This window comes from Sapajus apella, unplaced genomic scaffold (genome assembly GCF_009761245.1).
Source record: "Sapajus apella isolate SASKATOON/1434 unplaced genomic scaffold, GSC_monkey_1.0 scaffold110, whole genome shotgun sequence".
In the NCBI taxonomy this organism is placed as follows: Eukaryota; Metazoa; Chordata; class Mammalia; order Primates; family Cebidae; genus Sapajus; species Sapajus apella.
This window is the reverse complement of record NW_022437050.1, coordinates 712,085-739,326: the sequence shown is the minus strand read 5'-3', so window position 1 is coordinate 739,326 and position 27,242 is coordinate 712,085. Positions and strand designations below refer to the sequence as shown.

The window sequence follows — 27,242 nt, the reverse complement described above, 5'->3', positions numbered from 1 at the left end:
ATTCATAATGTGTCAGCAATGTGTTAAGCACTGGGAATACATTGACCCATGACACTGTCATGAGTTCTGAGCTCTGCTGTCTTCGAGCTTTCAATCAAACATCCTCTTGGTTTCCTGGGTCCTGTGGCAGCTGTCTGTACGTCATCTTTCATGAACATTAATCCTGTAGTGGCTTACCCCAATCACACTCACTTTCACATGGGCTCACAACCGGGGTGATGGAGGGGTTGAGGAGCCTCCATCTTAGTTGTACTTCTCCTTTCTTTTCTCTCTTCTCTCTAAGCACCTTCCCTATAACTCCCCAGCTCCCTCAGTAAAATACTAGGAATGTAAATGGGGAATGCAAAATGGATATGGAGAAGGAAAGAGGCACCTGAACGTCTCTACCAAAAGCACAGAATCTCACTGAAGTCTGTGTACATATTTGTGATCATCCACTATGGGGAAGGGGGTGAATGTGCGGGGGATTGGGGGTGAGTATACCTCTAGGTGACCCTTGAGAGAATAAAGGCAATCTTTATTTCTGATCTGTTTTCAATAAGGTCAGACTTTTATTATTAATTAATTAATTTATTTATTTATTTTGAGACAGAGTCTCGCTCCGTTGCCAAGCACCAGGCTGGAGTGTAGTGGCAGGATCTCAGCTCACTGCAACCTCCACCTCCTGGGTTCAAGCAATTCTCCTGCCTCAGCCTCCTGAGTAGCTGGGACTACAGGCGTGTGCCACCATGCCCAGCTAATTTTTGTACTTTTAGTAGAGATGGGGTTTCACCATGTTGACCAGGATGGTCTCGATCTCTTGACCTCGTGATCCACCCACCTTGGCCTCCCAAAGTGCTGGGATTACAGGCATGAGCCACTGTGCCCGGCCTAGAATTTTTTTTTTAAGATAATTTTTTAAGGTAGTGAAACAATATTACTTAGTATGGATAATGCTTTATCAGATTCAATTTCTTACCACAGGCTATTGGGTAAAATCCTGGGTGTAACCAAATTTCTCAAATAGTAAATAAAATGGGCAATCCATTTTCTTGAAATGAAACCAAGTACCTAATAACTTTCTTTCACTGTCCGATAGTCGGAGGCTGGTGAAAAGATCTTCCAAGAGAGCCTGACAGGTGGGCCAAACTCCTCTACCACTTCTTTACAGAAAAGGAATGTTAGTCATAGTTTTTAAAATAGAGAGAAGGGCTTCAAATTGCAAAGAAGTAACAAGGAGTGGAACAATGACTTCGTAGGTTCTATGTGTCAGGGACCTACTCATTTGGAGTGAACAAAGATAAAAGAGTTCTGCAAAAGAACAAGTGAAAAAATCAGTTTAAACCAATTTCAGAAAAAAATTTTCATGGCAATAGAATCCTTTTTTCAGAGTATTATTCAAAGACCCAATATGCAAAAGAGAGAAAATAGAAACTGTTTTAAAAGTGGAGGGGTAATTAGGGCTCATCCTGTTGTTATCCAGCTCATCTCAGGTAAGTCTTAGAGCTTTAGTTTTTCAAGGAAATAGTGAGACCCTCTTGATTTAAACCATGATAGAGAGCAAAGATTGTGTAAATCCTTTTTTTCCCTAAGCTAACTTTTGTTTAGAATATATCATATGGTAAGGCTGTTTGCTAACAAAGCTATTTACATACACAGCATTATGTTTGATCCCATGAAATGAGTGTTGTTATACCTGTTGTTGAGATGAGGAAACTGAGGTGCTGAGTGGCTAGGTCATGTGCCCAAAGCTACACAGTTGCTGGGGGCAAATCTTGGTGACACACTCAGAGCTGCCACCAAAGTTCTTGCTTTTAACTAATAAACTCCACTTTCTCTTCTTGACAGGCTCTTCAATTCTTATCAAAAGTAGAAGGGTTTCAAGGAATACTTACAGAAAAGAGACAGGGAAAAGAAAAAGGAGGAAGAAAGAGTTATGTGGAGGAGGCAGAGGCAGAGAGAAGAGCAGGACTTAAGCTAGTGACAAAGAGGAAATTAGTGTAAAGTGATAAAAACCCAAGGAACCAAATGCTAAGAAAGGAAACTCCATGGAAAATCCAAAGAAAGATAATATCATGAGGAGAGAAAAGAAGAAAGAGGTGGGCTCAGATGGAAGGTCACTGCTTACTAGAGACCAAAATGCCAAGATTTCAATGGGGACCAGCCGCCCTGATTTCTATTTTGATGTGATTACTTAGTCATTTAAAGTCAGGTTAATGTACACCAACAACAGATGAGGTCAGGAAACAGGAGTTCTGCAGCTCACTGGAACTGGACAGTCTTTTGGGGCACCCAGCTCACAAGGCCACACTGTGGCCTACCCCTTGGATGGTGGCTTTGTATGCCATCAAATGATCATTTCCCCCTCATTGACTGAAGTTTTAGTTAGGTTGCTAAAATGACAGGCCAGGTTGGAATCCATGAACCAACAGTTATCAGACCCAAGGGACAACCTAGAAGCCAAGAATCTGGCTGAGGGGTGTTTCGTTTGCCAAAAGAAAAAAGCAGAGAAAAGAAACCAGTAAGCAAGCTGTTGGTATACATGTGGTGACTGGCCTCTGCTACTGGTTAGCCCACTTACGTGGGATCAGTTATCAAGAAGAGTGGCGTTAACATGCACCTCCACTGCCCAAGTTTTGGGTGGAACTGGTGACATAGCTCCAACTTCTGTTACAGGCTAAGTGGGTGCCTGCTGGATGGAGGCACCTGCCCAAGTGATGAAGGACAGGATGACTTTGTCACCCTCTGCCTCAGCTCACCTCTCTGAAACACCCCAATCATATTTACTCCTTACTTAGTTTTTATTAAGGGATGAGTCTTCTGGGAAGGAAAGGACAGACACAGTCTTTAAAGACCACTTTTTTTTTTTGAGACAGAGTTTCTCTCTTGTTACCCAGGCTGGAGTGCAATGGCCCGATCTCGGCTCACCACAACCCCCGCCTCCTGGGTTCAAGCAATTCTCCTGCCTCAGCCTCCTGAGTAGCTGGGTCTACAGTCGTGCGCCACCATGCCCAGCTAATTTTTGTATTTTTAGTAGAGATGGGGTTTCACCATGTCGACCAGGATGGTAAAGATCACTCTTGAAAGGACAGGAATATTCTTTAAAGATGAGAGAAGGCAATTCACATGCTTTCTCTGATCAGATTCTCCCCAACTCTAGGCTAGGCAGTATTAACCCCATTCTACAGGAGACTTTCAGAGATTTCTAAGATTCAGAGACATTATGTTGTCTGTCCAACTTTTATTTTTGTTTATTATTTTTGTATCTACTTCTCCTTTAGGTGCCATGCACCTCTTGAGAGCATTTATTGTTAATCCTTTTGGATTCTTGGCCCTAGCCAAAGGGTACCAGGACAGGTAGCAGAGGCTGGACTCAAGGCCTGGCAGGGTCATTTTGGAAACCAAGCAGATAACATAACTATTAGAGGTAGTCAGGTATAGAATAACTGGATGAGGAGTATGATTATAAAAGGAAAAGTGCATATAAAGACTTTCAGATTCAAAGAAAACACCACTACATTGATAAAGAAAAATACCTAAAGCCAGAGCTTTCCAGTTTACAGCCTCCTGGCTAGATCATCATTCAGGTCTTTTTGAGCTCTAACGTTTAATTTTTTTTTTTTTTTTTTTTTTTTTTTTTTTTTTTTTTTTGCCGTCCATAAAAATGAGCACATCCCTTGCTTATTCTCTTAAGGTTCTGCTTTCTATTGGCATGAGTAGGCGATGGTGGCAATGAGCTAATCAGATAAGCTAACCTCTGCTAATGGGTAAAATAGCTAATGGGCAGTTCATCTCATGACTTAACACCATCATTGGGTTAAAGCATATCCCTTCTGATCTTGGACACACGGGATTGACAAATGATGGGAATTCACCATCCCTGCAACTACACGGTAGGGGCAGTTTCTTGGTCTTCTCAATGCCGGGGCAAGGCTGGACAGAAATGGCAAGTGAGCCAGCCTCAGTTCCCTTTAATGGCATCAATACGATGGCCAGAACCTAACTATTGGGCTACACTATGGATTTCTATCTCAAGTGGCAGCCCCATGAAGGGGTTGGGGAGTGAAAATTCAGGTAATGTTAATGTCATTTATGAATATTTTGGTTGATCGCATTTTAAACTCTGAGTAAACACATGAATACTTTTATTTTATTTTTCATTTGTTTTCATGTGTGTGTGTTTGTTTTTTAAATAGGGGTCTTACTCTGGACCCCAAGCTGTAGTGCAGTGGTGTGATCATGGCTTACTGCATCCTCAGTTCCTGGGCTTAAGTGATCCTTCCATCTCAGCCTTCTGCCCAGGACTACATGGCCAGCTAGCTTTTAAGAAAATGTTTTGTAGAGATAGGGTTTTGCTATGTTACCTAGGCTGGTCCGGAACTCTTGGGATCAAAAGATCCTACCACCTCAGCCTCCCAAAGTGCTGGGATAACAGACATGAGCCACTGCACCCTGCCTATAAATACTTTTTGTAAGTTGAAAAATGCATTTGTGGTAAAAACAAAAATATTTGGAAAGGTATAAAGTATAAACGTCCTTTTCCTTCCCATATGATCAAACTCCCAGCCCCACTCCCCTAAAGAAATTAAGTTAATGTCGGCAGGGCACCGTGGCTCAAGCCTGTAATCCCAACACTTTGGGAGGCCAAGGCGGGTGGATCACGAAGTCAGGAGTTCAAGGCCAGCCTAAAAATACAAAAAAAAAAAAAAAAATTAGCTGTGTGTGGTTGTGGGCACCTGTAATCTCAGCTACTGGGGAGGCTGAGGCAGGAGAATCACTTGAACCCGGGAGGCGGAGGTTGCAGCGAGCCGAAATCATGCCACTGCACTTCAGCCTGGGTGACAGGGCAAGACTCTGTCTCAAAAAAAAAAAAAAAAGCAAAAAGAAAAATAAGAAATTAAGTTAATGTCTTATAAGTATCTAAGCTAGGGAAGATCACCTATAGCTTGATTCTTCCATCTCCAGAGGAGCCAGAAACAAGTAAACCAACCAACCCACCTCAGTTCCCACCTTCCACCATCCCAGGGCTACACATTATGGGAACAGCATGGTCTCCTCATGCATCTGTCTTCCATTCTTTTGGCTTTTTCTTTTCGCTGCTGTGGAATTCTACCCTATGCCCACCTTTTCCATTTCAGAAAAAAACTGTTATTAGCAGCTTACACTTGAGTGTAGAAAAAGATTATAATGAATGTAGTATTTGGGATCTGGAAGGAACTTTCTGTAATTGTGGATGCAGAGGCCACCTCAGAAAAACAAATATACACTCATTACCTTGGGTTTGTATAAAGTTTCAGTGTTTATAAAAGGGCTTTCCTGTCCATCGTTATACTTGACCCTCTTCCTAGCTCCTGTACGAAAGCAGGGGAAGGGCCAGGTATGGTGGCTCACGCTTGTAATCCCAGCACTTTGGGAGGCCGAGGCGGGTGGATCACATGAGGTCGGGAGTTCGAGACCAGCCTGCCCAACATGGTGAAACCACGTCTCTACTAAGAAAAATAAAATAAAATAAAAAAATAACCAGGCATGGTGGTGTGCATCTGTAATCCCAGCTACTTGGGAGGCTGAGGCAGGAGAATCACTTGAATTCAGGAGACTGAGGTTGCAGTGAACTGAGATTGTGCCACTGCACTCCAGCCTGGGTGACAGAGTGAGACTCCACCACAAAAAAAAAAGTAAATAAATAAAAATAATAATAAAAAAGAAGTAGGGGAAGGCAGTATTATTTCCACTGTGCAGATGAGCAAACTGAGCCTCTGAGAAGCTGACTTCCCTAATGGCCAGTGCACTTGTCCCGGGGCCACAGTGTGCCACAGCATTTCACCTGTGAAATGCTGCCTGTGGAGGGACTTCAGGTTTGGTTGAGACGGTGGGCAGCAGGCCATCCCCAGAGTGCCTCAAATTGCTGCAACACTTGGGATACTTGCTGTTTTGCATAAGCTGACAGTGAGCTCTGGCTCAGGTACTCTGCTGACTCCACTCTCCAGGTTTGATTTGGCTCCTGACCTTGGGTTTCCTAGGCATGGAAGTGACATCACTGTAGCTTGAGACAGAAGACCAAGTGGAGCTCTGGCACTCAACCAGGATGGTCTCGTCCCAGTCCCCTGGTTCACAGATGGAATTCACCTTCTTTCCCTTCACGCTTTTCTTCATTCTTCCCTTAATTTGGCATTGTTACCTCTCACCCCCTGTAAGGGGAGATGTCTGTTTTCCTGACATGACCTCTTTTGCCCAGGCAGGGGTAAACGGAATAGAATGGCAAAAAGGGGTTGATTTGAGCAGGTGCTGTGCTAGGGGACTGATACTGAGACCAAGAAAACAGCATATTCAGTCTTGAGGACCTCATAGCTGAGGGGACAGGTCATCAGACACATAGCAAAGTAAATGAGTAAGGAATTGCATTTGGCTTCAAGTAATAGAGAATCAAAACAACAGACATTTAAACAAGAGTCTCTTTTTCTTTCAAATTTCTTGAAATTTGGAGCGGGAGTGACCCAGGACTGGTTTGAGAGCTCTGTGATGTCACCAGGAACCCAAGTTCCTTCAATTTTTCTGCTTGGCAGTGTTTAGTAGGATTGCTTCGTGGTCATAAGACACTTGTTGGAAATCCACACTGCATGTCTCAAGCAGGAGGAGGGAGAAAGGGGTAAATGCAAAATGATTTTAGCAGAGTACACCCTCTTTATTTATTTATTTAGAGACAGAATCTCACTCTCTTGCCCAGGCTGGAGTGCAATGATGCAATCTCAGCTCACTGCAGCCTCCATCTCCCACGTCCAAGCAGTTCTCCTGCCTCAGCCTCCCGAGTAGCTGGGGTTACAGGCGCCTGCCACCATGCCCAACTAATTTTTTGTATTTATAGTAGAGACAGGGTTTCTCCATATTGGGCAGGCTGGCCTTGAACCCCTGACCTCAGGTGATCTGCCTGCCTTGGCCTCTCAAAGTGTTGGGATTACAGGTGTGAGCCACAGTACCGGTCAGGGTACACCCTCTTTAAATCACTTTTCTAGGGTCCCCATCCCATAATGTTGACTTGTGTTTCATTGCCTATCCTATCTGCAAAGGCGGATAGGAGATAATTTGGTTGGCCTTTACTTTTTAAGCTGGGCACATTGTCATCTCTAACAATATAGTCTTCGTTATTATGAAAGAGGAGAAGAGATGTTGGGTAAATTACTAGCAGTGTCAGCTAATCTGGGCAATTTCAGTGTGTTGTGGTGTACTCTGCTGAATGTGTGATTTAACTAAATAATTAAACCTCTCTCATCTTCAAAATAGATATAATAATAATACATACCTTGTAGTGACTAAACTGTGTAGGATTACTGTGAAGATTCAATGAGAAAATGTATGCCAAGGGCTTAGGGCTATGGCAGGTATGCTGTAAGTGCCCAATAAATATGAGTTGTGATAGTAAGCATGGCAGGTGGTGATGATCCTGGGTTCGTATTCCCTCTCCAGCACTCCCTGCCCAGCCATGGTATAGCCTTGTGATTTGGTTTCTTCAATGTTAAAACAGTAGGATGAGAAATTCTGTGTCTCTGAATTGCTATCAGATTGAGATAATCCCTGGGGAGTACATAACAGAGTGTGCAGTGTATCCTGAACACTCAGAGAGTTATGATTATGGAAGCACCGAGAAGAGGCAGGATGGTCAGGGAAGGCTTCCTGGGGGAGGTGTCTCTCGGTTGTGTTTCACAGGTAAAGGAGACAACCTGGGAAGGAGGTGGGGAAGGCTGTCACATGGTATGCCCTGGGACCTGTGAAGGGTCTGGGGTGTCTAGGCCCCAAGGTTAAGGTAGGACATGGTACAAGTTGAGGTGGAGAGGAAGGCAGTGTTTGGGGCCATGCTGAGGGGCTAAGAGCCCTAGGGGTGTGGAGCCTGCTGCTCTGATCTCCTAGGCTGGCTTCCAAGGCTGATGAGATCATACTCACAGACAACAAATTAGCTGCTTTGAACAATGGTTAGTTTATTGGCATCTGCAAACTGCCACCTGTTAACCAGAAGGCCCCGGGCTCAAACTCTGGCTAGAGTCCTCTGGGAACAGGCCATTAATCTATGAATGACTTCCTCTTTGGCAGGGAAGGAAATGTCTAATAGCTTAAGGCTGATCTTGTGACTGGGAAAATGGAAAGGAAAGGCTGTTGTAAGTTCTCACAGGAATCTAAAGACAAGTTTTCTCTGTTTCCAGCAGGGTTTTACTACCTATTAGCAAATGAGCACAAATTTGTTTATCAGATTCCCCTAGAAACGAGGTGGTTGAGGCAGCTGGAGAGGTGAATTCTGGGGTGGGAGGAGAAGGCAGAGAAGGGATCAAGACGAGCTGGCATTACCGTGGTGCGTGGAACTTAAAGAACCATAGAGGCAGCTTGTTCCTTAGCAGAGGTCACATAGAGAGAGCACTGGACATGAGTCCAAAGTCACAGGGGCCATTCTCACTCACCTTTGTCCTGAGTTCCCAAAAACAATGTATGCTGTTCTGTAAAACATGGATAATACATGGCCACTTGGCATGACCAGGTTCTCTGATGGTAACACAGGAAAATGTATGTCTGCAAAGACGCTTTGTAAAGTGCACCTAGCATAAAATCCAACCCCTGCCCCAATCTCCCAGGCCTTCTGACAGATTACCGAGCACCCCAGGCTCTTTTTCCACTTTGTACATTGACCCACCTCCTTTTTCTGCCTAGAAGATTCTTCTGCCCCCTCCTTGGAAAGGCCTTCCATACCTGCCTAAGTATATGCTCTCCAACATAGACAGCGGTTGGGGAACATATGCTTAAGACCCAGGCTCTGAAACACCACTCACGGGTTCAAGTTCAGCTCCGACACATACCAGCGAGTTGACCTTGGGCAATCATCTGGCTCCTCTGCCTCAGTTCCCACTTCCGTACGATGGAGGTAATAATTTTATGTTCCTCACAGAGCAGTTGTGGAGAAAGGATGACATTAATAGTTGGTCATTATGACTGTTTGTCAGAGCACTCTAGTTCCTTTCTAGTGCTAACTGTGGTCTGTAATTAATTTATTTGTGTATGTATATATGTCTATTAACCAACACCCATAATGTCCTATTATCTTCCATAATGGGATCTTAATGAGGGCAGTGACAATATCTTTCTCATCATCCTTATATAGCACAGTGCCCGGGACTTAAAAAATGCTCAAGTAATAGTTGTTGGATGAGGAATTCACTGAACGGGTATTTCCCAGAAGTCTCAACAGCCTGTCCCCAGAGACAGGAAGGCACCACAGGGGTGACTGAGGCAGCCCTGCAGCCCCTCCGGGAAGAGCCAAGGAGCTTGTCAGATGGCCCTGTTTTGCATTTCATTCCCGGTTGTGGGCTTTCACTTATGTAATGAAATAGCAGTGAAACCCCACTGACACCTGAGTGCTTCCCCTCTAGCCAGCCCAGTATTTGACCACAAAAAGGGGGAAGAAAAAATGAGAAAAAAATGGAGCTTCAAACCACATGCTTCTTGGGACAGGCAGATGAGCTGTCCTTTCCCCAGAGTCATGTGAGCGCATTGCAATGTTTTGCTGAGCTTGATCATTGTGACCAAATGATGAGGAATCAAGAACCCCATGCTGGGTGTCAGCAGTCGTGACTTTTTCCACCTCTGCCCTTGACCTGTGTGGGCCTCTTCAGTTACCCCATTTGCAAACTAGGGTGATTGAAATAGATGATGAAAGTTGAGTAGCCATGCAGTTCTGGCTTTCTGTAGACTTGGTGTAATGATTAATAATCGTCTCTTTTCTTCTCCTTCTTCTTTTTTTTTTATTTTGACATGGAGTCTTGCTCTGTTGCCCAGGCTGGAGCACAGTGGTGTGATCTCAGCTCACTACAACCTCCACCTCCCAGGTTCAAGTGATTTTCCTGCCTCAGCCTCCTGAGTAGGTAGCTGCAATTACAGGCATGTGCCACCATGCCAGGTTAATTTTTTCTTTTTAGTAGAGATGGGGTTTTGCCATGTTGGCCAGGCTGGTCTCATATTCCTGACCTTAAGTGATCTGCCCACCTTGACCTCCCAAAGTCCTAGGATTACAGGTGTGAGTCACCGTGCCTAGCCATTTCTTTAAATAACTTGTATTGGTTGATGAGTTATAAAAGATTAGTTTGATACGAGTCTCGGCCAGTTGTAAGATTATTGTCCTTAAATTTTTTTTTTTTTTTCTGACTACTTATCCCTGATCCTCCTCTGTCCCCAGATTCATGCTCTGTCCAGCTTGCTCTCTGGAATGCTGCCCTCCAAAGGCACTGTCACTTAGCTACTCCTGCTCTCTGATTCCTGTGAGGTTTGGTGATGGAAGGCACTACCAGAAGAAGGGAGTGTGGGAAAAGAGAGAAGCAGGGTCATTAAGTGCTCTGTGCTCCCTTTCCTGCATCCTGGGCAGTGTCTGTTTCCTGTGCCCATGGCTTCCATTGGCTGAGCTCTAGAAACCTTACCCTTTCCCAGCCCCGTAGGCCTAGGGGCAGTAATGGCTTCCCCAGGGTGCGTTTCCATCCCCAGCCGCTTCCTAGTTCTACCACATCTCTGAATTTGGTGCCTTCTGCAAACTCTCTCCAGTTGACTGTTTTGAGGATGTTCCTTGTTTTCTCCTGGAACTTGGACAAATACAGATTCTTTGACACTTTGACCCATTCTTCCCTTGAGGCACTGGACTGTCCAATACAGGAACACCACATCCAAATGTAGGCAGCTCTGCTGCTGAGTCCTAGTTTTCTAGGATGCAAGGGGCCTGTGGCGTAACTGGCAGTATAAATCAGCAGGGGGTCACAACAGTGTCCCGTGATGCCATTTAAATGCCATTGCAGCAGCATGGACATGAATTCAAGAAACTTACGGTGCATGTCTGACGCATAATAGGCATTCGAGGATTGTGCACTGAATAAACAGTAAGATTTCCACCCCCAAATTTTATTATGAACATTTTTGAACAATCAGAAAGTTGAAAGACTTGCACCATGAACACCCATCTATTTGTCTTGTCATCTCAATTCTACAATGAATACTTTTCTGTGCTTGCTTTATCGCATGCTCATCTATCTAATCCTCTATCCATCTATCAACCCATCCCATTGTTTATATATATTTGAAATACCTGTATTTCAAAGCCAATTGCAAACATCTGTATATTCCTTCTCTAAACACTTCAGCAAATATAATAGGATTATTTTCATTACAAAAGCAATTGAAACTAATAGTGAAACATTCTGACAATACAGGGTGTATGAAGTGAAAAATGGAAAATATCTGTCTTCTCTAGTCTCTCTGATCTTGTTCCCCAGGCACAACTGCTGGTGGGTGTTGGGGCTCAGAAAACAATACCCCAAAATAAAGGCCTCAGAAGCAAAAGTTTTTCTCTGATATCTGCCCTCCTGTCTCCCAGTTCCATTCTCCCCCTAGGCAAGCCAGAGAAACTAGATTCCCTTTTTCCCAAGGTAGGTCATAGGAACCAGAACCCCTTTTCCCCAAAGACACAAAACCTAGAATTATTACTCTAATATTCCCCTCTGCCTTTCTATGTAAAAACTGGCCATAAAGAAATTATCTGACCTACCTTGTTTGACCACCATTCCAGAGAGGGGTCCCACCCCATATCCAGAAGAACCTAGACAGACAGGTCCTGCTGGGTTTCCCTGCTCAGTCTCTTAGCATTAGAATTAGATTAGACCTTTTTTTTGGTCTAATTCTGTTTCTACATGGCTGCTCATACTTTGTTGAACCCAAGCATCAAAATGAACAATTTCCCTTGTATCCTTGTTCTTCAGTTTGAAGTCCCCTGTGTATGCACATTAAATAAATTTGTATGCCTTTTTCTCCAATTAACCTGCCTTTTGCTAGTTGATATTTCAGTAAATCCTCAGAGGGCCAAAGGGAACCCTCCCTTTCATCCTTACATGGGGATAGTCCCAAACATTCATGTACACGTGTTAAGTGATATGACAGTCACTAAAAGACAAATACTGTATGATTTCACTTACACAAAGTACCTAGAAAAGTCAAATTCATAGAAACTGAAAGTAGAATGGTGGTTAGAAGGGGCTGTGGGGCTGTGGGGAGAGAGGAATGAGTAGTTGTTGTTTAATGAGTGCACACTTTCAGTTTTGCCACATAAAAAGAGTTCCAGGGACTGGTTGCATAATGATGTGAATGTACTTAACATTACTTATATGTATGCTTAAAGTGGTTAGCAGCTAAGATGGTACATTTTGTGTTGTGCTTTTATGTTATGCCCAACTAATTTCTATATTTTTTGTAGAGATGGGGTTTCACCAAGTTGCCTAGACTGGTCTTGAATTCCTGGACTCAAACCGTCCAAAATGCTGGGATTACAGGCGTGAGCCACTGTGCCAAGCCCTGTTATTTGTTTTTAATTTAAAAATTCCAGCTCCATCACTTAGTAGTGGTGTGACTTGGTCAATTAGTTCCTCTAAGGATCAGTTTTCTCATTTATGAAAGGAAGACAACAATATCTCATAGCTGTTGTGAAAACAGACTTCAATGCTGTCTGATTCCATTCTTCCTTTGCAGAATTTGGAATCTCAGGCTCCCCAGGCATCCTACACAGCTTAAAGAACCTTTCAATGAATCCCAATTGGATTGTCCTTGTACCTAGTACGTAGTAGATGCTCAGTGAACATTTGTTGACTTACTAGCTGACCGAATCCATTTATGTAGACATGATCTAAAAAAGGAAGTGTATGTGCAGGGAGCTATGTGCCTGGTACATAGTAGGCATTCCAGAAGTATTTATGGAACAGGTGAATGTGTACACACCTCACCACAAATTGTGGCAAAACAACTTGCTTGCTCCAGAATGCACACATATTTCCCCTTATATTGTACCGTAATGGTTGCTTTAGAAAACAAACTAACTGAAATCCCTACTAACTAAGTCTCATGTTAGCACTGTATTAGTTCTCTGTTGCTAGGAAAAAAAAAAATCCACATTTTCACAAATATTATAGTTTAAACAACACAATATTATTCTCTTGCAGTTCTGTGGGTCTTATGTGGGTCTGGCGTTGTCTCACTGAGCTAAAATAGAGGTGTCAGCAGGGGTGTGCCTTACTGAGGCTTAGGGGAGGATCTCTTTCCTTGCGCGTTCAGGTTGTTGGCAAAATTCATTTTCTCTGGTTGTAGGACTGAGATGTTGTTTCCTTGCTGGCTATCACTGAAGGCCATTCCCAGCTTCTCCAGGCCACCCAAATTCCTTGACTCATGGCCAATTCTTCCATCTTCAAAGTCAGAAACTCTTCTTTCCTCTCACCTCTGACTCATTTTTAAGGAAAGTGTCCCCATTTTTAAGCACTCCTGTAATTGGATTAGGCTGTCCTGGGTCCTCCGGGATAATCTCAAGGTACTTAACCTTAATCTTATTTACACAGTCCCCTTTGCTATGTTGTAACCTATTCAAAGATACTGGGGATTAGGTCATGCATATATCTTGAGGGGTTATTATTCTACGTACTGCAGCATCCGTTTTCGTTTTAGAATGGAATGGTTTCTCAGAACAGGCAGTTATCTGTCTCCGAGCAAAGAGCTCCAGAAAACTAGGCCAATGAAAGGGATCGGAAGAAGGAAAGAGGTGAGGCACCGGCAGTAAATGCTGGCAGGCCTGCGAGGGATGCTACAGAAAGAGGTTCCTGGTTTCATGTAATCCAGGTTATTGAAAGAAGAAATACAAATGCCAGGAAAGTTAAATTTCATGTGTTTTACAATTTCCCTTCAGATCAGTTCTGCCAAGGATAAAGTGATCTTCACCTGTCGTGAATAACAGTACTTCCTTTCTCCATAATTTTCAAGATTTGGTTGATGGGTTATTGGTTCATCGCTGCAATTATAATTGAAGGACATGGTCTTGGCTGGTTTGGTGAAGCTTCCAGTTGTTGTCAGAGGGGGTGTTCCTTTAAGCTCAGCCAGCATTCTCTCACTTATAGCTGGGCATTAGCTGCAAAGGAGCTATTTGGTCTCCGCGATCAAAGGTTCAGCCAACTGAGCAAGGACCTGGTGGTGTCCGACGTAAGCCTTTAGATCACTTCTGGAGCTTCTCTCCAGGGCCTAAGAAGTGACCCTGCCAGGACACTATCTGTTTCAACCCCATTTCTTTTTCCTTCTTTCTGCCTAGGCTATTCTCTTTGTTTCTTTTTCTTCATTTTTCTCTTCTCTCCTTTCTAGTGTTCTGATGTTTTAGGATCAAAATAATGAAAAAGAATAGAAACTGTTTCAACTGAGAAAATAATCCAAAGATGGAAGAAGATGTGTACGAAGTTCACTGCTCTAATAATTTCTGTTCTGATAAAAGGAGTTTACAGCAAAGAAATAACTTTTCTGCTTCTCTGAGGCTTTGGAAAAACAAGGCATCAAGAGGCCTGGAGGGTGCAGGGTGGTGGGGGGTGTGGTGGGGAAGCCTGCTGCCTGTCAAGGTAATGCAAACTAGGGGAAAGAGGCTTTGGCTTCCTCTGAGGCCAGGGGGTTTCAGGCTGCAGGTAAACATGGATGTGGTTCTCCAGATGTAGCCACAGCGGGAAGCCAAAATCTCACAGCTAACAGAGGTCACAGCTTTTGGAAACAGTGGTTGCAACACAGAGGAAACTCCTCATCCCAGCCCTACCCCAAGCACATCCTTGCTTCTCTCTGTCACGCCAGTTAAACCAACAGTGGCAGCTCTGGGGAGGACATTTGGAAAATAGTCAAGAAAGGATGAAACCGCTGGCGTGCTTTCACCAAGAAGAGGCTACCCTCTGGGAAAACCTAACAGGAAACAGGTGGTTGAGCCAGGAAAAGCCACCAGACCATTCTCTTGGCTTGAGGTATCATATATATTTGAATAATAATCAAATTAATATTAACAATGTAATATGACTGTTGAGCAACAATGATGTGCTAATCATGGTTTTACATGGATTATCTTTAGTCATTGTTATATTCTCTACATCCCAGAGATGTGGAAATTGAGAATGAGAGGTTATGAGAGCTTTGAAAGGCCACAGAGCATGTGTTTTGGCTGAGATTCAGGCCCAGATTTACTGATTTTAAAGCCTGTCTTCTCTTTTCCTCCCTCCTTCCCTTCCTTTTTTTTTTTCAATTTTTTTCTTGCTTCATGTGCTTTTTTTTTTTTAAAAAAAATAAAATGTTACCCTCTCATAGATAATCCCTTTGTGTCTCTGCTCTCTGCCCTGTCCCACCTGCCAACCATCCTTGCCAGCAGCAGCCTCTCAGCTGAGGTTAGAGTTTTCCTCCCTCCCTTCATCATGCACGTTCATGGCTATAAACAATAAGTATGCATGTTTTAAAAATTTACGTATATGGGAAAGAGCTTAAAGTATTAATTTACAAAGAAAAAAATACAAATGACTATTAACCATAAGAAAAGATTCACTACCTCATTCATAAAAAAAAGAGTAATAAAAATTCAAACCACATTGAAGCTGAGTGCAGTGGTGAATTCCTAAAGACCTAGGTACTTAGGAGACTGAGGCAGGAGGACAGCTTGAGCCCAGGAGTTAATGGCCAGCCTGGGCAATATAGTGAGACCCTGTCTGTATATTAAAAAATCACTAAAAAAACCCCTTCACATTGAGAAAGCATTTCAAACATCTGTCAAATAGGTCCATACCCAATATTGGATAACAGTGTAGAGAAGAGGCTGAGGGAAAAGAGACACTTAAACTTTGATTGTGGGTGAGTAAACTGGTATAATCTCTGTAGAGGGCAATTTGACAATACGTATCAAAAATGCAAATGCACAAGTCTAGGTGTGGTGGCTGATGCCTATAGTCCTGGCACTTTGGGAGGCTGAGGTGGGAGGATTGATTGAATCTAGGAGTTTGAGTCTGCAATGACCTATGATTGATCCACTGCTCTCCAGCCTGGGCAACAGAGTGAAAACCTGCCTCTAAGTAAATAATAGTAATAATAAGGCAAATGAACAAAATTATAAAAGAAATCCCATTTCTTAGAATTTCTCTTTAGATAGGTATATGTTTATACATGCTCAAAAGCGCATGTGTTCAAGGTTATTCATTGTAGTATTGCTTGTACTAAAAAGTCCAGAAGTGGTCTACATATTCATTAACAGAGAGTGATTGAATAAGTATGGTACGTCCTTGTAATGGAATCCTATGCAGTTATAAAAGAGAATGAAGGCACTCTCTGTGCTAATATGGAAAATTTTCAAATACATAGTAAGTGGAAAAAAAAGCAAGGTGAAGAAGAATGTATATAGCATTCTATCTTTTGTGCTAACAAAGAGGAAAATAAGCCTATGTATTAATTTTTGTTTGCATGTACATAAAGAAACTGAAAGTTTACATGCAAAACCTAATAGGAGTTTTGCATGTGGGATGTGGAAAGAGGGGTGGGATGAGGTATGGAAGAAGACTTTTATATGTATTTCTTAATTTTTTTTGAGATAGTCCATGTGGATGGACTATGCTACCTATTCCAAAAATTAAATTAAAAAGTTAAAGTGGTTTTATGCAGTACAAGTTATTCTGTAACTAACCTTTTCCGATCAGGCTTATCTTTTTGAGTTTCTATCCATGTGGTTGTGTCCTTGATCTTCCATTAATTATGCTGCCTGGAACTGTAGAATTTTACAGCTGGAAAAGCTCTTGGAGAAGACCCAGTTTCCAGCTTTCATATTACAGGAAAGAAAAATGAAGGTGCATCAGTGGCAAGTAATTACTGAGAGTAGCTCAGCAACTCAATGGCAGAATTGGGGTTTGGCCTCAGATCTAACTCGGATTCAGAGGCTAGAACTGCCTTTCTCCACCCCACCCTAACCAATGCCAAGAGAGATTGGTAACTTTACATGTTATTCTTTCCTAGGCACATTTGCATTCAAAAACAAAAAAAGTAAACAATAACAGACAACAAAACCCAGTGGTCACTGTTTTATGCAACAGTGATTGTTCAGATCTCAGAAGTCAGAGAGATGCTTTGGGGTGAGGGATATGGGGTGGGATGATAATAGGGGTTGGGTCAATAGTCAGGGACACGGTAAACTTTCTAATATGTTCATTCCCCTACAAAATACATAAATCGGTTATATTAAATTAAAGGAAAAGAAAAAAAGGCAAATTAAAAAAAAAACAAAACAATGAGGTTATCACTAGTTCATTCATATAAAGATTGGTTCTGCCTTTAGCTCAGGAAGAACTAATTTGAATTTTATATGAGTGATAACATTACTGTGAATATTAATTTAACTAGATCTTATGAGACTTTTTGTTGCCATAGTGACAGTACAGGTACTAATAAACCACAGTGTATGAGACCTCTGCAGGCAGAGTCATCTGGTGTATCCCTCTGCCTACATGCAGAACTCCACTAAGCCATTCTGACAGGTAAAGACCTTTTAGGATTTATGTTAATAAATAATGCCAGCCCTTCTGGAGTTCTTATGCTCAAGCACTGTTCCAGAAGTGGCGAGAATACAAAGACTCAGAAGATACCTACTTCTGGGATGGCCAAGTGCCTAGGCAGATAGAAGGGGGTCTCCCGGGAAATCGCCGACTGACTGGCCTGCGCACTGGGACAATGGGGTGGAGCCAGGAAAAGTTCCCACCGTTTGCAAGAGGGAGGAGCCCGGCCTCTTCAGTTCCTGTGTGGTGGCCTGGTTCAGTCTGTGAGCTGGGAGCCCACTGGCAGGATCCCCTCTGGCTTTGCACACGTTTTTTTTTTTTTTCTTTTTGCCCAATAAATTTCTCTCTAATCACACTTCAACATGTCCGTGCACGTCATCTTTCCTGGTTGTGTGACAAGAACCCAGTTTTAGTTGAACTAAGGAGCAAAATTCTGCAACACTTGCACCACAAATTAAATAGCATACATGGGTGTTTCCTCAAATTTTTTACAAAAATATTTGTAACAGTAAAGGAACATCAACAATGTGTAGAGGCCTCCCCATGCTTGAAATTTGGGTCACGTTTGGAATTTTGACTCATAATTTCATTCAAAATGTTGGATTCTACTCCATAATATAAATGTGTTTGCTTTAATGTCTATTAAATGTCTACATTTAGAGTGTGTTAACTATTTTTTCTTCCTAGTCTTCTAGTAAAATTGATGCTCCAAGAAGATACACAACGTTGGCCATGTGGATTCTGCTATCTTCTACTTGGATCTCAACCTGGATCTTGTGCAAGTTTGAGAAGCATAGATTAGCTACAGGTTAGTAAACTTTTTTTTTTGCAAGTCTGAATTTTTGGTTTTTGCTTTTCTTTTTTTTTTAATGGCATTTTAAGTTTTGGGGTACATGTGAAGAACATGCAAGATTGTTGCATAGGTACACACATGGCAGTGTGATGTGCTGCCTTCCTCTCCATCACCTATTATCTGGCATTTCTACCCATGCTATCTCTCCCCAACTCCCCACCGCCTGCTGTCCCTCCCCTGTTTTCCCCCTACAGACCCCAGTGTGTGATGCTTCCCTCCCTGTGTCCATGTGTTCTCATTGTTCAACACCCACCTATAAGTGAGAACATGCAGTGTTTGATTTTCTGTTCTTGTGTCAGTTTGCTGAGAATGACGGTTTCCAGGTTCATCCACGTCCCTACAAAGGACACGAACTCATCGTTTTTGCATAGTATTCCATGGTGTATATGTGCCACATTTTCCCTGTCCAGTCTATCATCGATGGGCATTTGGGTTGGTTTCAGGTCTTTGCTGTTGCAAATAGTGCTGCAATGAACATTCGTGTTCCTTACAGTAGAACAATTTATAATCCTTTGGATATATACCCAGTAATGGGATTGCTGGGTCAAATGGAATTTCTATTTCTAGGTCCTTGAGGAATTGCGACACTGTATTCCACAATGGTTGAACTAATTTACACTCCCACCAATAGTGTAACAGTGTTCCTATTTCTCCACATCCTCTCCAGCATCTGTTGTCTCCAGATTTTTTTTTCTTTCTTTTTTTTCTTTTTAATGACGGGGTTTCACCTTGTTGGTCAGGCTGGTCTTGAACTCCTGACCTCAGGTGATCCGTCTGCCTCAGCCTCCCAGAGTGCTAGGATTACAGGCGTGAGCCACCGCGCCCGGCCCAGATTTTTTAGTGATCGCCATTCTAAACTTTTTTTAAGGGCCCGACAGTAAATATTTAAACAGTGTATGAGTCACACTGTTCCCGGACAGAACGAGCCCCCACTGCCTGTTCTTACACTCCAATCACGAGATGCAGGCAGACTAGGAAAGAAGGGAGTTCATTTCTGTAGCCGGTTACAAGGAGAAAGTCCCAGTAACTCACCACACCAACTCAAAGTTACAAGTTTTTCTCCAGTGCTTATGTTACCAGAAGGAGGTCCCAATCCAGACCCCAAGAGAGGGTTCTTGGATTTCACAGAAGAAATAATTTGAGGCGAATCCATGGAGTAAAATGAAAGCAAGTTTGTTAAGAAAGTAAAGGAATAAAGAACGGCTACTCCACAAGTAGAGCAGCCCCAAGGGTGGCTGGTTGTCAATTTTTATAGTTATTTCTTGATGACATGCTAAACAAGTGATGGATTATTCATGCCTCCCCATTTTAGACCATGTAGGGTAACTTCCTGACATCGCCATGCCATCTGTAAACTGTCATGGTGCTGGTGGGAGTGTGGCAGTGAGGACGACCAGAGGCCACTCACGTCACCATCTTGGTTTTGGTGGGTTTTGGCTGGCTTCTTTACTGCAGCCTGTTTTATCAGCAAGGTCTTTATGACGTATATCTTGTCCTGTGACTAAATTCCTTGACATCCTGGGAATACAGCCCAGCAGGCCTTAGACTTATTTTATCTAGCCCCCATTCAAGATAGAGTCACTCTGGCTTAAATGCCTCTGACACGTATATTAATTAAAACCATATGACTACATGTAGGGCCTGGGGTCTGGAAAATTATTTCAGAGGCTTGGAACAATCACTTAATCTAAAGTAGATGCTGGTACAAGGTGTGCAAGAACACTCCATTATTTTAATTTAACTCTAAGGTCTGAGAAAGCCCCGGTGGGGTCTTAATGGACTTGTTTTTACATTCTAACTTTTGTACTAAGGCACCAGTTTCTCCAGTTCTTTAATGTTTAACTTATACATTCATCAGAGTGACAGTAAGGTATTGGTGAAGGCTAACTTCTCTGGTTGCTAATGGAGACCTGGCCTGCCGCAATACTCTTTCTGTTACAAGCCCTCAACCCTGCCATTATGGCAAAAAATGGCCATAGATAATATGTTAATTAATTGGCATGGGTTTGTTCCAGTAAAACTTTACTTATAAAAACAAACAGTTTGGGCCAATGGCCTGCATTTGGCCTGTAGGTTACAGTTTACCAATCCCTAGACTAGACAATGCCCCAAGAGTTTATAAAAGGGAAATTTTTTCTGGGGGAAAAATGAGGAAGAAGAGTGTCAGCCTGTGAAACCAAACAAAATATTTCCAAACTGCGTTGGCTGAACAGGCAAAAGATAGACATCCCCATTCCAAATGGAAGAAATGGGAAAGAAGAATGGAGAAACAAATCCCAGGCAAATTCAAAACCCAATAAGGTGAATAATACTGAATCCTAAGTCTTAAGAATAATATTTTTTGACCCAGTGTCCTACCTTTGGCTATAATGGCATGGGGGTTGGGCCCCCAACACCTTGGGCAACCCTTCCCCTGTGGCTTTACAGGGGGTTAGGGAGAGCTCAGCAGCTTTCATGGGTTGAAATCTCATGCCTGCAGCTCTCCCAGGCTGTTATCTGATCACGGTGGCTCTACCATTCTGGGGTCTTGGGGATGGCCTTATCCTCATGGCTCCACTAAGACTATTAGGGACTTTCTGCAGCAGCTCTGACCCCAAATTTCTGCTGGACATTGCCTTAGTGGGAGCTCTCTGCAGTGACTCTGCCCCTGAGGAAAAGTCCTGGCTTGGGCTTCCAATCTATCTGAGACATCCTTCAAAATCTGGGTAGAGGAAGCCATGTCCCCACAGCTCTTGCATTCTGTGTCCACCCCTGAGGAGCTCTGGATCCATGGTCTCACATAAAGGGATGGCACCCTGCCCTCCCTGCGCAAGGCACCGAGTTTCGTGTCAAACTCGGCGTCTGTGTTTTGTTCCACTAGGATCTTCTCCCAAGAAATGTACACTTAGCAAACTTTACTCAAGGTATGGGGACTCAGGAGGGATTTTAAAAAATTATAAAAATGCCAAGAGTTTAAAATAGATCATATTAGTGTTGCTTTCCTTAGAAGGAAGAAAAAATTTACAAATTAAAAAAAGAGATAAAATTAGATCTTAGATATCTCGCTCCTGAAAAGTCCCTTAACAACCTTGCTGTGGGAGCATCTTTCTCACTGACCACTTTTCTTGAAAGATTCCAGCCTTCCACCTTGTCGTTTGCCTTTTCTGGCCCTAAAACATTCAAATTCTCTCACTTATCCTAGAAGGCAGTTTAGCTCTACAGCCCCTACACAGCCCTAGACCTCCTTTGTATATATAAAAACCTATTATTGACATCATTCACACCAAGGGTCATCTACTCTGAGTTTCAGTCATCATTAATCAAGAAGAAAAAGTGGAGGCTTTGAAATTCTCTTATTTTCTTCATGGCTCTCCACCAGTCTTTGTAAATGAAATAGAGTCTGATAGAGATTTATTTTCTCATTAATATGAACCATGCTTCTCCTCTTAGAAGACTAAAGCATCTGCAGTCAGTGTTAAATATTTTTCACCCTACTATCTATGTATGAAATACATGGATCATGCTCTATGGACAATTTGGTATCTTGTTTGTTTCAGTTACTATCACTGCATAACAAATAATTCCAAACTTAAAGGTTAAGCAACAACCATTTATTATGCCCACAGATTCTGCAGATCAGGGATTTGAGAGGATCATGGTGGAATCACTTGTTTCTGTTAAATGATGTCTGGGGCCTCAGATGGGGAGATGCAGAGGTTGGGGATGGCTTCATAGGTGAGGGCTAGAATTATTAGGAGAGTCATCACTTACATGCCTGGCAGTTGACATAAGTCATCAGCTGAGATGTCAGCTGGGCCATCCACTGAAACAACTACTCATGGCCTGTCCACGTGGTGCCTTGGGCCTCATCACTTCATGGTGGCTGGGTCCAAAGAGTGAGCATCTCAAGAGAGCAAGGTGAAAGTGCATGGCATTTTAATGAGTCAGCATCGAAAGTCACATAATGTTAGTACCACACTATTCATGGTTAAGGCAGACACTAAGATCTACCCAGCTTCAAGGGGAGGTGACATAGATCCCATCATTTGATAGGAGGATTATCAAGGCCACATTGTAATGAGAGCCTGTGAGAGAGGTGGTGATGTTTCTGCCATGTTGGAAAACACAATCTGCTACACTGCTCTTTTCATTTAACATATCATACCATTAAAATAATCCATCAACTCTGTGAATACATCCATAGAATTTATTTATTTACTAATTCCTTTATATAGGACTTTTCTCATCACTTCCCCGTGCAAGAGAAAAAGCAGGTATGGGTATTTTCCTACCCTAAAGCCAGGAGAATTATTTGATAAGTTGGGATTCCTATTCCTCCAGTGTCTGACTCCATTAATTTGAGGTCTGGTATTTTTCCTTTGATTTTTTTTTGAGTCTTGGATCAGCAGGAGCACCTGATGCTGTTTAGGACATGGATATAGGGGTCTGTGGCTTCTCAGGTGTGGCAAGGACACATACATTTCCCCTGGGTCGAGGGAATGCCTTGGGAAGTAGGATTTGAGCTGTTCTGCCAATATGCCCCAAGTGGGTTGCCCACTGGATGAGATGCCCCTGACAGAAGGAAAGTATGGGGAAGACTGTGGTTGGAGACGAAAAGGAAAGGAAGCAGCTGGAGCCCTAGCCAGGCCACCCATGTAGGTGAATATGCAGGGGATGGCCTTACAACATTCTGCAAAGAACTCAATGGATGAGTCCCGTGAAGGAGCCACACAGAAGGAGTCAAAGCCCAGTCTGCATTATCCAGGAAACAGTAACCACTGAAATAAAGAGGATCAGCTCCTCATCATAATCAGCTAAATGAGGAGATGTCTCTGTCCTTCCCTCCTTCCATCCTGTCCCAACACCAGGAGGCATGTGGGAGGAGATGGTGTGGTGAGAAGAGACCATACTCGCCACCCCCCCACTCCCTACCCCCTTAAGTGGCTTAGAAACTCAAGTCTAGGTTCGTGTATGTGTTTGGGGATGGTGAGGAAAAGAGAGTCATTACCTGAAAACAAGTTTCAAGCTTTGAAATGCATGGGACTGAGTCCAACAGAAACAAAAATGTCACTGAATAATCCTTAATAACTGGAAATAAATGGAGTTGCACTAAGATGATGTCAAGCACCATTAAAGGGGATTTGAGAACACACAGTTGGTGGCAGTTTTGTGTTTGAAACAGTGGTTAGTGGAAGACTTCTTGATAAACTAGGTTCAATTGTAGTTATTGGATATCAGCCTTTTAAAGATTTAATTCTTAGCCAAAATGCCCTTCCAGAAAGGCTGTACTCTTCCCGGTTCCTTGAAGATTCCCACTTCACAGGATGACTTTTATTCAGGCCTGGAGAGGTGCAATCTCATTATGTGGGTCATTAAAAGCAACACGTTAAAGATGACAAAGTGAATGTTGCCAAAAGACTTTGTAGCCTCAGCAAGTTATGTGGAAGTGAGCAAGAGAAAAGGACTACTTCACTTACCTCTTGGAGGCTGTGAAGGATTATGTTTCGATGGGGTGTATATGAATTTCTGGCATTTTTAAACCCACACTGATGGCCAAATTCTTTTCCCCTTCTGATTCCTTCTAAGAATTTACTTCAGCTACCTGCTTCTTGCTGCAATCTGGGATTTGTAAAATCGTAGCGTCTAGAGTGTCACCTGAATTGCCCTCACGTAGGGCATAGCTGTGTCTGTAGAGCAGAATGAGGTAGGGAGGGAAATTCATGTTGAGCTCAGGCTGAGAAGGAAGAGGGAATCAGAAAAATGGGCCATTTGAAAGCAAAACTGCCTTGAATTCTCTGATAGGCTCTGTCTTGCGAACAAGAAGAGGAAGATAGGGTGGGAGGGGATGTTAGTTTTTAGCAACGGTTTTTAAACTGACAACAGAGGAAGAGAGACCAGAACCACAAAGTTAACATTTTGCACTTTGGCATCATTTGATTTTTTAAAAAATCCCCAGTCATAGGAGGGGCTGTCCTTGGGTGAGGGGTTCTGTTTTGAACTGGAGGGAGATCTGGGTGAAGCATGGATGAAATGTATGTTCCCTTCCTCAGATCACTCTTCATCTGCATCACCTGATGCTGGAAATCCCCAGGGTTAGCTTTTTTAAATTTTTGGCTATATTATAAAGTTCATTTAATGCCTACCACAATGGTGTCTCAATTTACAGGTGAGCTAACTGAGGCTTGGAGCAGTTAAAGCAATTAGTGGAAATCCACAAAGCTGGTAAAGCACACAGCCCAGAATCTGGACCCAGATCTGATTCTAAATCCTTTCTGTCATACTAGTGGCCCCAGCAGATGCTCACTCCTTTAGATTAAGTACCCTCTCCATCAACTCCATTACACAGTTTCTTAAGCAAATAGCATGGAGGCTCAGACGACAGGCTTTGGAGTCAGTAAGGCTCAAATTTAAATTTTCTCTCCAGCCTTGATTATTTGTGTAACTTTGAGCATACAACACAAAGTCTACTCAAAAAAAGCTGTGAGGAGGATGTCCAGCAAAGCTGTGTTAAACAGTTTACTAGATTATTGTTATTATTATTATTTTTTGAGACGGGGACTCTGTTGGCTAGGCTGGAGTGCCGTGGCACAGTCAGAGCTCACTGTAGCCTCAACCTCCTGGGCTCAAGCCATCCTCCTACCTCAGCCTCCCAAGTAGCTGGGACTACAGATGCATGCCACCATGCCTGGCTAATTTTTTTTTTTTTTTTTTTAAATAGAGATGGAGTTTCACTATGTTGCCCAGGCTAGTCTCGAATTCCTGGGCTCAAGAAGTGATCCTTCCACCTCAGCCTCCTAAAGTCCTGGGATTACAAGTATGAGTCACCATGTCTAGCCTTGTTGAATTTTAAAAAGCTGTCTCTCTTTGAGCCATGAGTGTGTGATAACAGAATAGGACGAGGACGGATAACAACAATGAGAATACTAGCTAACACTTCTTGAGCACTTAGGATGCATCAGATACTGTGTGAAGTGCTTGCCATGGTACTATCTTAATTAATCTTTCCAACAATTCAATGATATGTACTATTAGCCAACCCCAATGTACAGATAAGAAGCTCATCCAGCTATAAGTAGGGGAGCCAGGGTCTGAAACTAGGTGGGTGGACTCTGGAGCCTGTGCTCACACTAGGAGGTAAGCTTGCAGGGGCCCTTGTGGGACCTTGGGAGCAGATGGTGATGCTTAAGGATGATTGAGTAGGAGGCTGTGGTCCTGGGGTCAGTGTGTGGGCTTTGGGCATCAGAGAGTGAGGAAGAAGGTGACAAGAACAGGGTGAGATAAGGTAACCATAGAGTGGGGATTTGGACATTTGAAACAGCTGTCACCCGTAGGACGATGTCTTAGTCTGTTCTTGTACTGCTGTAAAGGCATACTGGAGATTCAGTTATTTATAAAGAAAAAAGGTTTAAATGGCTCACAGTTCTGCAGGCTGTACAGGAAGCAAAGAAGCTTCTGCTTCTGGGGAGGCCTCAGGAAGCTTCCAATCATGGCAGAGGGCAAAGTGGGGGACAAGGTGGTTCATGGGGCAGGAGCAGGAGCAGGAGCAAGAAAGAGTGAGGGGAGGAGATGCTGCACACTTTTAAACAACCAGATCTTGTGAAAACTCACTCACTCTCATGAGAACAGCACCAAGGGGATGGTGCTAAACCACTCATGAGAAACTGCCACCGGGACCCAATTACCTCCCGCCAGCCCCACCTCCAACACTGGGGATTACAAGTCCACATGAGATTTGGTGGGGACACAGATCCAAACCATATCAGATGGTTTCTAGGGAAAGGCAGTTGAATCTGAACCCCAAAGGTGAATCACAGACTGTCAGGGCTGGGAGTTCCTTAGACGTGGTCTAGTCTGATGGTCTTTTAAACTGTACCTCATGGAAGCTTAGAGTCAGTCCTTCAAGGGTATGAATGGATAGAGGTAGTGGGATGGAGAGGGGTCTTCAAGATCTTGTGGTATACAGCAACCAAAGTAATTCCATTTCTCTTTTTACCCTTTTTGTTTTTGTTGAGGTACAACTTATATATAACAAAGCACATCAATCTCAATTTGTGTGATGAGGCTGGGCACGGTGGTGCAAGGCTGCAATCCCAGCACTTTGGGAAGCTGAGGTGGGGCAGATGGCTTGAGCTCAGGAGTTCAAGACCAGTCTGGGCAACATGGCGATACCTCGTCTCTACAAAAAATACAAAAATTATCTGGGAATGATGGCTCTTATCTGTAGTCTCAGCTACTCAGGAGGTTGAGGTGGGTGGATCACTTGAACCCATGAGGTTGAGGCTGCAGTGAGCTCTGACTATGCCACTGCACTCCAGCCTGGGTGACAGAGTAAGACCCTATCTCAAAAAAATAAATAAAATAAAAAATAAAAAAAATAAAGCCTGATGAGTTTCTGTAAACTTATGCACCCATGTAACCACTACCCAGATCAAGATAAAGAATCTTTCTAAAGTCTCAGCAGTTCTCTCTTGTTCTCTCCCATCAGTGCTCTAACCAAAGAGAACCACCATTTTCATATTATCTATTTTTGAACTCAAATAAATGGAATCGTAGAGAATGCATTCATTGTGTCTAACTTCTTTTGATCAAAATTGTGTCCAGGAGATTCATCTATGTTGTTGCATGTAGAAGGAGTCCACTTTTTTTCATTGCTGTGTAGTATTCTGTTGTGTGACTATACCAGGATTTATTTAGCTTTTCCGCTTTTAATTGGCATCCAGGTTGTCTCCATATTTTGGTGTTACGAACATAGCTGCTATGAACACCCTTGCACAGCCTTTCTGGGGACAATGGACACATTTCTGTCAGGTATATACCCAGAGTGGTGTTGCAGGGTCACGAGGTGGCTGCATGCTTAGATTTAGTGGGCAGGGCAGCTCTATTTTTGAACAGATGTTTCATAGAGTAGGAATCCTCATATAAGATTTTTCCTGGAGAAAGGGTGTGATTGCTTACATTTTTCTTTAAGTGGAAAAAGTTTCAATTCCTCTAGTGCAATCTTCTGCATTTACAGTCAGTGAAACTGCAACTCAGAGAGGAAAGTGATTTGTTCAGAC

General features: G+C 42.9%; 1 long non-coding RNA gene across 1 annotated transcript in view; it reads left to right on the top strand.

Annotated features, from left to right (window-relative positions):
- The window catches only part of LOC116537415, a 237,305-nt gene that overhangs the window by 64,680 nt on the left and 145,383 nt on the right, over positions 1-27,242 (top strand). The window contains exon 6 of the long non-coding RNA XR_004263118.1: positions 18,042-18,162. This is a non-coding gene — a long non-coding RNA (uncharacterized LOC116537415). The remainder of the gene's footprint in view (positions 1-18,041; positions 18,163-27,242) is intronic.